This window comes from Oncorhynchus clarkii, chromosome 1, assembly GCF_045791955.1.
Source record: "Oncorhynchus clarkii lewisi isolate Uvic-CL-2024 chromosome 1, UVic_Ocla_1.0, whole genome shotgun sequence".
NCBI lineage: Eukaryota > Metazoa > Chordata > Actinopteri > Salmoniformes > Salmonidae > Oncorhynchus > Oncorhynchus clarkii.
Genome location: NC_092147.1, coordinates 89,147,021 through 89,159,064, shown reverse-complemented (window position 1 = coordinate 89,159,064; position 12,044 = coordinate 89,147,021).

Genomic DNA, 12,044 nt, shown 5'->3' with positions numbered 1-12,044 from the left:
GCCCCAGTTAACTCTCTGGTCCTAGGCTGTTATTGTAAATAAGAATTTGTTCTTAACTGTCTTGCCTACTAGACTGTGGAGTTTTTCAGGATAAAAAATGAACAGAATGGAGCTTAAAGCACAGCCAAAGTCATAAAGGACAACCTGGTTCAGTCTGCTTTCCACCAGACACTGGGAGATGACTTCACCTTTCAGCTGGACAAAACCCTAACACACACACACACACACACTGGAGTTGTATACCAAGACGACACTGAATGTTCCTGAGGGGCCTAGTTACAGTTTTGACTTGAAATCGGTTTGAAAATCTATGGCAAGACTCGAAAGTGTCTGTCAACAACCAACTTGACAGAGCTTGAAGAATTTTGAAAAAGAATAATGGGCAAATATCGTACAATCCAAAACTCTTAAGACATACCCAGAAACACCCACAGCTGTAATCGCTGTCAAAGGTGATTCTAACGCATGTTTTGTATGTGTATGTCAAGTATGTGACAGATCTGAAGTATGATGCAACTTTTATACCTGGCCCTGTGAGCGTGTTCTCTTCCAAGATCAGCCAATAATATGAGTTCCCTTCACTGTAAGCCAAACATGAAACCAGTCACCATACCCTCACACAGTCTCTTTCACTTACTCACACACACACACACACACACACACTGGAAATACTTTATTTGAAGCCACAAACCACATTACGTCAAGTAGGATTCAAACATTTAAAATGTCTTGGATTGAAAAAAAAGCACCTTCACCTCCACACAGCTAGGCTGCTCCCATAACGGGAGAAACAGAGCAGTACCTCGCCAGTTACTTTGCTCTAGTCCTAAACACAGACCACAAGCAGTGGACACTTAAAGGTTCATTCATACAGTATGACATCCCTATACAATTAGTCAAACATCTTGTGTTCACAAAGACATGTTGTATGGTATATTAAAGCCTTTAAATGTTGTCGTTTGCTTATTTGAAGCTCTCCAGGATCAGATCTGGACCTAAAGTCTGGACACCCTGTTGCTCTAATGGCTGTGTGAATAGAGTGATATGTATCCACGTCTAATGTTCCACCTCCCACATATGCAATGACATCACATGGTTTAAACATCTCTAGAGACTATATCTCTCTCATCATTACTCATTGTCTATGTTTACCTCCAATGTACTCTCTTCCTACCATACCTTTGTCTGTACCATATGCCTTGAATCTATGCTATCGTGCCCAGAAACCTGCTCCTTTTACTCTCTGTTCCCGAACGTGCTAGACGGCCAGTTCTTACAGCCTTTAGCCGTACCCTTATCCTACTTCTCCTCTGTTCCTCTGGGGATGTAGAGGTTAAAACTTCTTAGGGCCGTTAACGGGATTGATAACGGGATAACGGGGCCGTTAACGGGATTGATAACGGGATAACGGGGCCGTTAACGGGATAACGGGGCCGTCAACGGGATTGATATGACAACAGCCAGTGAAAGTGCAGGGCGCCAAATTCAAAACAACAGAAATCTCATAATTAAAATTCCTCAAACATACATAGCGTATACCATTTTAAAGGTAATCTTGTTGTTAATCCCACCAAAGTGTCCGATTTCAAATAGGCTAATAAACACAGCCATTTTTCCAGCCAAAGAGAAGAGTCACAAAAAGCACAAATATAGATAAAATTAATGACTAACCTTTGATGATCTTCATCAGATGACACTCATAGGACTTCATGTTACACAATACATGTATGTTTTGTTCGATAAAGTGCATATTTATATTAAAATAATCTCAGTATACATTGGAGCGTTATGTTCACTAGTTCCAAAAACATCCAGTGATATTGCAGAGAGCCAGATCATTTTACAGAAATACTCATTATAAATGTCGATGAAAATACAATTGTTAGACATGGAAATATAGATACAAATCTCCTTAATGCAACCGCTGTGTCAGATTTCAAAAAAGCTTTACAGAAAAAGCAAACCATGCAATAATCTGAGTACAGCTTTCAGATAACAAAGCAGCCAAAAAGATATCCGCCATATTGGGTAGTCAACATTAGTCATAAATAGCATTATAAATATTCACTTACCTTTTATGATCTTCATCAGAATGCACTCCCAGGAATCCCAGTTCCACATTAAATGTTTGATTTGTTCGATAATGTCCATCATTTTTGTCCAAAGAGCTACTTTTGTTAGCACAAATCCAAAGTCATGAAGCGCGTTCCCTAGTTGCAGACGAAATGTCAAAAAGTTCAGTTACTGTCCGTAGCAACATGTCAAACGATGTATGGAATCAATCTTTATGATGTTTTTAACATAAAACTTCAATAATATTCCAACCGGAGAATTCCTTTGTCTTCAGAAAAGCAAAGGAACGCAGCTACCTCTCAAGTGAAATGCACGTGAACCGGGACATGACTGCTGGCAGACCTCTGACTCATTCCTCTCTCATTCGGTCCCACTTCACAGTAGAGTCCTCAAACAAGTTTCTAAAGACGGTTGACATCTAGTGGAAGCCTTAGGAAGTGCACCATATCCCACTGTGTATTCAATAGGGGCTGGATTGAAAATCCACCAACCTCAGATTTTCCACTTCCTGTTTGGATTTCTTCTCAGGTTTTTGCCTGCCATATGAGTTCTGTTATACTCACAGACATCATTCAAACAGTTTTAGAAACTTCAGAGTGTTTTCTATCCCTAACTAATAATAATATGCATATATTAGAAACTCGGACTGAGGAGCAGGCAGTTTACTTTGAGCACCTCTGGGCACCTTTCATCCCAGCTACTCAATACTGCCCCTGCAGCCATAAGAAGTTAATCCAGGACCTGCAGTGCCTAGCTCCACTCCTACTCCCCAGGTGCTCTCATTTGTTGACTTCTTTAACCGTAAAATCCTTGGCTTCATGCATGTTAACATTAGAAGCCTACTCCCTAAGTTTGCTTTATTTACTGCTTTAGCACATTCTGCCAACCCGGATGTCTTAGCCGTGTCTGAATCCTGGCTTAGGAAAACCTCCAAAAACCCTGAAATTTCCATCCCTAACTATAACATTTTCCACCAAGATAGAACTGCCAAAGGGGGCTGTGTTGCAATCTACTGCAGAGATAGCCTGCAGGGTTCTGTCTTACTATCCAGGTCTGTAAACAAAACAATTCAAGCTTCTACTTCTAAAAATTCACCTTTCCAGAAACAAGTCTCTCACCGTTGTCGCTTGTTGTAGACCACCCTCTGCCCCCAGCTGTGCCCTGGACACCACCCTCTGCCCCCCATCTATATTCTGAGCTCGTGTTGCTAGGTGACCTAAACTGGGAGATGCTTTAACACCCCGGCCATCCTACAGTCTAAGCTTGATGCCCTCAATCTCCCACAAATTATCTATGAACCTACCAGGTACAAACCCAAATCCGTAAACATGGGCACCCTCATAGATATTATCCTAACTAACTCGCCCTCCAAATACACCTCTAGCCCATCCAATCTCCCCATACTGTATTTATTTATCTTGCGCCTTTGCACCCCAGTATCTCAACTTGCACATTCATCCTCTGCACATCCTACCATTCCAGTGTTTAATTGCTATATTGTAATTACTTTGCCACCACGGCCTATTTATTGCCTAACCTCTCTTATCCTACCTCATTTGCACACATTGTATATAGATTTTCCTACTGTATTATCGATTGTATGTTTGTTTATTCCATGTAAAACTCTTTGTTGTTGTTTGTGTCACACTGCTTTGCTTTATCTTGGCCAGGTCGCAGTTGTAAATGAGAACTTGTTCTCAACTAGCCTACCTGGTTAAATAAAGGTGTTCTCAACTAGCCTACCTGGTTAAATAAAGGTGTTCTCAACTAGCCTACCTGGTTAAATAAAGGAGAAATATATATATATATTTTAAATATAACAGTTACACAGGTTGCCTGGACCAGAACACACTGCAGGTCTGGTACAACAGTTACATCAGGTTGTCTGGACCAGAACACACTGCAGGTCTGGTACAACGGTTACATCAGGTTGTCTGGACCAGAACACACTGCAGGTCTGGTACAACAGTTACATCAGGTGGTCTGGACCAGAACACACTGCAGGTCTGGTACAACAGTTACATCAGGTGGTCTGGACCAGAACACACTGCAGGTCTGGTACAACAGTTACATCAGGTTGTCTGGACCAGAACACACTGCAGGTCTGGTACAACAGTTACATCAGGTTGTCTGGACCAGAACACACTGCAGGTCTGGTACAACAGTTACATCAGGTGGTCTGGACCAGAACACACTGCAGGTCTGGTACAACAGTTACATCAGGTTGTCTGGACCAGAACACACTGCAGGTCTGGTACAACAGTTACATCAGGTGGTCTGGACCAGAACACACTGCAGGTCTGGTACAACAGTTACATCAGGTCGTTCTTCTCCACATCTCTTTTGGACTTCCTGGATATCTCTTCCCATCCCGTGTCCAGTGTGTAGGTTAATTGCAGGCTGTGTTTTGGTGATAGTCTGCATACTGTATGTCCCAGCTATTGCCATGTTTTGTTCTTCACCCTCAAGGTCAAGGCTGTTGTGTCTGTCTCAAATTAAACGTCCCCTCAGACAGATCTTTATTCATCCACTGTCAGTGGTATTGTGTATATTTTCTGCCACAGACAGTACCCAACCCTCTGAAACACTGTTCACGTAACAGGCAATTAAGCTATATTTCATCTGAAAATGTTTATTGAAAACATAAATAAATTTGCCCAATAAGCACTTATTGTCTTTAAAAGACATTGTTACAGTTGTTGTTTAGCTAAAATGGTTCTATATAGATTTTTTTTAGGGGTCTCCTATATTAAGAATACAATAAAACTATTTTTAGTTGTATCCAGATATTTCTTTTCTAAGAGTATAGTGAGTGACATTGTGTGCATTGAGTGTTGACTTATTTAATGACCTGGAGCGTAGATGGAAGGGTTTCTGAAGAATCCATTTACATCATGTTTTTGTACCAAGATTAGCCAAAATAATTTGTTCTTAGGGAACTTCTTAGGGGGTTGGGGGTGTGGAAATGACCTGGACAGGTAGGATGTCAGATGTAACAGCATAGAGGCAAATCAGTCTCTGGACCTCCTAGCAGACTGTTTCTACCAACTCCACAATCTCCAGGTTAGTTGAACTTTATTATTATTGTTGCCCGAGGAGGAAGGGTTTTCTAGACCATGTGTGTCTGCTTCTGTTTCTACCAACTCCACAATCTCCAGGTTAGTTGAACTTTATTATTATTGTTGCCCGAGGAGGAAGGGTTTTCTAGACCATGTGTGTCTGCTTCTGTTTCTACCAACTCCACAATCTCCAGGTTAGTTGACCTTTATTATTATTGTTGTCCGAGGAGGAAGGGTTTTCTAGACCATGTGTGTCTGCTTCTGTTTCTACCAACTCCACAATCTCCAGGTTAGTTGACCTTTATTATTATTGTTGTCCGAGGAGGAAGGGTTTTCTAGACCATGTGTGTCTGCTTCTGTTTCTACCAACTCCACAATCTCCAGGTTAGTTGACCTTTATTATTATTGTTGTCCGAGGAGGAAGGGTTTTCTAGACCATGTGTGTCTGCTTCTGTTTCTACCAACTCCACAATCTCCAGGTTAGTTGACCTTTATTATTATTGTTGCCCGAGGAGGAAGGGTTTTCTAGACCATGTGTGTCTGCTTCTGTTTCTACCAACTCCACAATCTCCAGGTTAGTTGACCTTTATTATTATTGTTGCCCGAGGAGGAAGGGTTTTCTAGACCATGTGTGTCTGCTTCTGTTTCTACCAACTCCACAATCTCCAGGTTAGTTGACCTTTATTATTATTGTTGTCCGAGGAGGAAGGGTTTTCTAGACCATGTGTGTCTGCTTCTGTTTCTACCAACTCCACAATCTCCAGGTTAGTTGACCTTTATTATTATTGTTGTCCGAGGAGGAAGGGTTTTCTAGACCATGTGTGTCTGCTTCTGTTTCTACCAACTCCACAATCTCCAGGTTAGTTGACCTTTATTATTATTGTTGCCCGAGGAGGAAGGGTTTTCTAGACCATGTGTGTCTGCTTCTGTTTCTACCAACTCCACAATCTCCAGGTTAGTTGACCTTTATTATTATTGTTGCCCGAGGAGGAAGGGTTTTCTAGACCATGTGTGTCTGCTTCTGTTTCTACCAACTCCACAATCTCCAGGTTAGTTGACCTTTATTATTATTGTTGTCCGAGGAGGAAGGGTTTTCTAGACCATGTGTGTCTGCTTCTGTTTCTACCAACTCCACAATCTCCAGGTTAGTTGACCTTTATTATTATTGTTGCCCGAGGAGGAAGGGTTTTCTAGACCATGTGTGTCTGCTTCTGTTTCTACCAACTCCACAATCTCCAGGTTAGTTGACCTTTATTATTATTGTTGTCCGAGGGGGAAGGGTTTTCTAGACCATGTGTGTCTGCTTCTGTTTCTACCAACTCCACAATCTCCAGGTTAGTTGACCTTTATTATTATTGTTGTCCGAGGAGGAAGGGTTTTCTAGACCATGTGTGTCTGCTTCTGTTTCTACCAACTCCACAATCTCCAGGTTAGTTGACCTTTATTATTATTGTTGTCCGAGGAGGAAGGGTTTTCTAGACCATGTGTGTCTGCTTCTGTTTCTACCAACTCCACAATCTCCAGGTTAGTTGACCTTTATTATTATTGTTGCCCGAGGAGGAAGGGTTTTCTAGACCATGTGTGTCTGCTTCTGTTTCTACCAACTCCACAATCTCCAGGTTAGTTGACCTTTATTATTATTGTTGCCCGAGGAGGAAGGGTTTTCTAGACCATGTGTGTCTGCTTCTGTTTCTACCAACTCCACAATCTCCAGGTTAGTTGACCTTTATTATTATTGTTGTCCGAGGAGGAAGGGTTTTCTAGACCATGTGTGTCTGCTTCTGTTTCTACCAACTCCACAATCTCCAGGTTAGTTGACCTTTATTATTATTGTTGCCCGAGGAGGAAGGGTTTTCTAGACCATGTGTGTCTGCTTCTGTTTCTACCAACTCCACAATCTCCAGGTTAGTTGACCTTTATTATTATTGTTGTCCGAGGAGGAAGGGTTTTCTAGACCATGTGTGTCTGCTTCTGTTTCTACCAACTCCACAATCTCCAGGTTAGTTGACCTTTATTATTATTGTTGTCCGAGGAGGAAGGGTTTTCTAGACCATGTGTGTCTGCTTCTGTTTCTACCAACTCCACAATCTCCAGGTTAGTTGACCTTTATTATTATTGTTGTCCGAGGAGGAAGGGTTTTCTAGACCATGTGTGTCTGCTTCTGTTTCTACCAACTCCACAATCTCCAGGTTAGTTGACCTTTATTATTATTGTTGCCCGAGGAGGAAGGGTTTTCCTGACCATGTGTGTCTGCTTCTGCTTTGCTTGTTCTTTGGAGTCTGGAACGACCGGGTTACTGTACAATGACTGTGATAACTGCTGATGTAAAAAAAGGATTTAGAAATGAATTTGATTGATTGGTTGATTGGTTGATTGGTTGGTTAATTTATCGACTTATTGTCCAACCTGGATGGGGGTGTTTTTTTGTGTAGGAAAGGATGAGGTGACAGGGTGTGTTAGTGCTGTTCACTCTGCTGGGTTTCCAGTGTGTGTAATTTTTTTCCGACCTTATCAGGACCACAATCTCCTGACAAGTCTCTAGAATCTCCTGACAAGTCACTAGAATGTCCTGACAAGTCACTAGAATGTCCTGACAAGTCACTAGAATGTCCTGACAAGCCACTAGAATCTCCTGACAAGCCACTAGAATGTCCTGACAAGTCACTAGAATGTCCTGACAAGCCACTAGAATCTCCTGACAAGCCACTAGAATGTCCTGACAAGTCATTAGAATGTCCTGAAAAGCCACTAGAATGTCCTGACAAGTCACTAGAATGTCCTGACAAGCCACTAGAATCTCCTGACAAGCCACTAGAATGTCCTGACAAGTCATTAGAATGTCCTGAAAAGCCACTAGAATGTCCTGACAAGTCACTAGAATGTCCTGACAAGCCACTAGAATGTCCTGACAAGCCACTAGAATCTCCTGACAAGTCACTAGAATGTCCTGACAAGCCACTAGAATGTCCTGACAAGCCACTAGAATGTCCTGACAAGCCACTAGAATCTCCTGACAAGCCACTAGAATGTCCTGACAAGCCACTAGAATGTCCTGACAAGCCATTAGAATGCCCTGACAAGTCACTAGAATGTCCTGACAAGTCAATAGAATGTCCTGAAAAGCCACTAGAATGTCCTCTTTCTGGGCCGTCAGTGGGCCCAGAAAACTGGATTCTGCAGAGATTGATCCTATTTCTCTCTCGCTCTCGCTCTCTCGCTCTCTCGCTCTCTCGCTCTCTCTTGCTCTCTCTGCTCTCTCTCTGCTCTCTGCACTCTCTATTCTCTCTCTCTCTTATTCCCTCTCTCTCCTCTCTCTCTCTCAATTCAATTCAAGGGCTTTATTGGCATGGGAAACATGTGTTAACATTGCCAAAGCAAGTGAGGTAGATAATATATAAAGTGAAATAAACAATAAAAATTAACAGTAAACATTACACATACAGAAGTTTCAAAACAATAAAGACATTATATATATATATATATATATATATATATATATATATATATATACAGTGTTTTAACAATGTACAAATGGTTAAAGGACACAAGATAAAATAAATAAGCATAAATATGGGTTGTATTTACAATGGTGTGTGTTCTTCACTGGTTGCCCTTTTCTTGTGGCAACAGGTCACAAATCTTGCTGCTGTGATGGCACACTGTGGAATTTCACCCAGTAGATATGGGAGTTTATCAAAATTGGATTTGTTTTCGAATTCTTTGTGGATCTGTGTAATCTGAGGGAAATATGTCTCTCTAATATGGTCATACATTGGGCAGGAGGTTAGGAAGTGCAGCTCAGTTTCCACCTCATTTTGTGGGCAGTGAGCACATAGCATGTCTTCTCTTGAGAGCCATGTCTGCCTACGGCGGCCTTTCTCAATAGCAAGGCTATGCTCACTGAGTCTGTACATAGTCAAAGCTTTCCTTCATTTTGGGTCAGTCACAGTGCTCAGGTATTCTGCCGCTGTGTACTCTCTGTGTAGGGCCAAATAGCATTCTAGTTCTCTCTCTCTCTCAATGACAATAGACACTTGTGTTTCATTTTTAATAACTTTGACAGATCAGTAGTTGTCATCATGTTGCTAGGTAGAGTAGCGTGATATGCTAGTTTACACACTCTGTATGTATGGCACTCTATTCTGTCCAGAACCCTGTGGTGTCTGGTCTAAAGTAGTGCACTGCATAGAGAATGTGGTACCATTTGGAATGCAGTCTATCATGTACTTCTTGCTGACTTTATAGATCAAAGGTCACGTTAGGGGATCTAGACACAGAGCAACAGGAAGATCAAAGGTCACGTTAGGGGATCTAGACATTGGGCAACAGGAAGATCAAAGGTCACATTGGGGGAATAAGACACTGGGGAACAGATAACATTTCACTATCTCTGCTCTGATTCTACCTTGTGGACATGAATTGTAGTTACGTCTTTGGTTTCTGGGATTCATCAGATTACTTAATTAATAAACTTTCACTTTAAAGTTAAAATCCTTAGTTGCCACATACAGTTTTGGACTTATAAATGAACGTTATATCCATTCATTCTCCAAGAAAATAACTTACAAATGCATCATGAGCAGTCTGAGAACCTGAGCACTCTGGAGCAGGTTTTCATCAAGGATCTCTCTGTACTTTGCTCTGTTCACCTTTCTCTCGATCCTGACTAGTCTCCCAGTCCCTGCCACTGAAAAACATCCCCACAGCATGATGCTGCCACCACCATGCTTCATCATAGGGATGGTGCATGTTTCCTCCAGAGCGCTCAGGACCTCAGACTGGGGTGAAGGTTCACCTTCCAACAGGACAACGACCCTAAACACTCAGCCAAGACAACGCAGGTGTGGCTTTGGGACAAGTCTCTGAATGTCCTTGAGTGGCCCAGCCAGAGACCAGACTTTAACCCGATTGAACATCTCTGGAGAGACCGGAAATAGCTGTGCCACAACGCTCCCCATCCAACCTGACAGAGCTGAGAGAATCTGCAGAGAAGATTGGGACAAACTCCCCCAATACAGGTGTGCCAAGCTTGTAGCGTCATACCCAAGAAAACACAAGGCTGTAATCGCTGCCAAAGGTGCTTCAACAAAGTACAGAGTAAAGGGTCTGAATACTTATGTAAATGGGATATTTCAGTTTTTCTATTTTTTAAAATAAATGTTCAACAATTTCCTGTTTTTGCTTTGTCATTATGGGGTATTGTGATGTCATTATGGGGTATTGTGATGTCATTATGGGGTATTGTGATGTCATTATGGGGTATTGTGTGTAGATTGATGAGGCAAAAAAAACAATTAACTCCATTTTAGAATAAGGCTGTAACTTAAACAAAATGTGGGAAAAGTCAAGGTGTCTGAATACTTGCTGAATGCACCGTATGGGCCACAGGAAGATTGATGTGGAGCGTGTCCACAGGACTTGAAAACCCACCACCGACCCAGGTGATAGGCCCAGGCCGATAGTGGTCAAGTTCCTGAGGTTCAAGGACAAGGTAGCTGTTCTGGAAAGAGCCAAGATCTTGAGAGGAATGTATATCTTCCTCAACGAGGACTATCCTGAAGCCAAAAGAGGAAAGATCTTATCCCAGTCATGAAAGCTGCCCGAGTGCATGTGGGGACATTGCTTACATCTGCTATGACAGGCTCATTGTCCATCCTCCCTCCCAGAAGCCTGGAAGGGATGAGCGAGTCAAGCCTATGGGTTCGTAGCTTCAACGCCGAAGCGCACACACACACACACACACACACACACACACACACACACACACACACACACACACACACACACACACACACACACACACACCAATTGATTAATGGACTGCTGAATGTAGATATTTTTCTCTTGCTTTGTTTGCTCTTTTCAGTATTATGTCTATCGCTGATAAGATACCCAGGAAAGGGCTGAAAATAGCCCATATTATTATATGAGGCCTTAGAAATAAGGTTCATGAAATCAATAACTTGCTAACATCAGATAACATTCATATATTAGCCATTTCTGAGACTCACTTATATAGTTCATGTGATGATATAACAGTAGCAATACAAGGATATAACATCGATAGAAGGGACAGAAATTCTTATAGGGGAGGTGTTGCTGCATTCAGAGCCATGTTCTTGTAATGCTTAGAGAAGATCTTATGGGGGAGGTGTTGCTGCATTCAGAGCCATGTTCCTGTAATGCTTAGATAAGATCTTATGGGGGAGGTGTTGCTGCATTCAGAGCCATGTTCCTGTAATGCTTAGAGAAGATCTTATGCGGGAGGTGTTGCTGTATTCAGAGTCATGTTCCTGTAATGCTTAGATAAGATCTTATGGGGGAGGTGTTGCTGTATTCAGAGTCATGTTCCTGTAATGCTTAGAGAAGATCTTATGGGGGAGGTGTTGCTGTATTCAGAGTCATGTTCCTGTAATGCTTAGAGAAGATCTTATGGGGGAGGTGTTGCTGTATTCAGAGTCATGTTCCTGTAATGCTTAGAGAAGATCTTATGGGGGAGGTGTTGCTGTATTCAGAGTCATGTTCCTGTAATGCTTAGAGAAGATCTTATGGGGGAGGTGTTGCTGTATTCAGAGTCATGTTCCTGTAATGCTTAGAGAAGATCTTATGGGGGATGTGTTGCTGTATTCAGAGTCATGTTCCTGTAATGCTTAGAGAAGATCTTATGGGGGAGGTGTTGCTGTATTCAGAGTCATGTTCCTGTAATGCTTAGAGAATATCTTATGTCAAGTGTTATTGAAGTGTTGTGGTTGCAGGTTCACTTGGCACATCTAAAGCCTTTTCTTTTGGGGTGTTGCTATAGGCCACCAAGTGCTAACAGTCAGTATCTAAATAATATGTGTGAAATGCTTGATAGTGTATGTGATGTAAACAGAAAGGTCTACTTTCTTGGGACCCTGAATATTGGCTGGT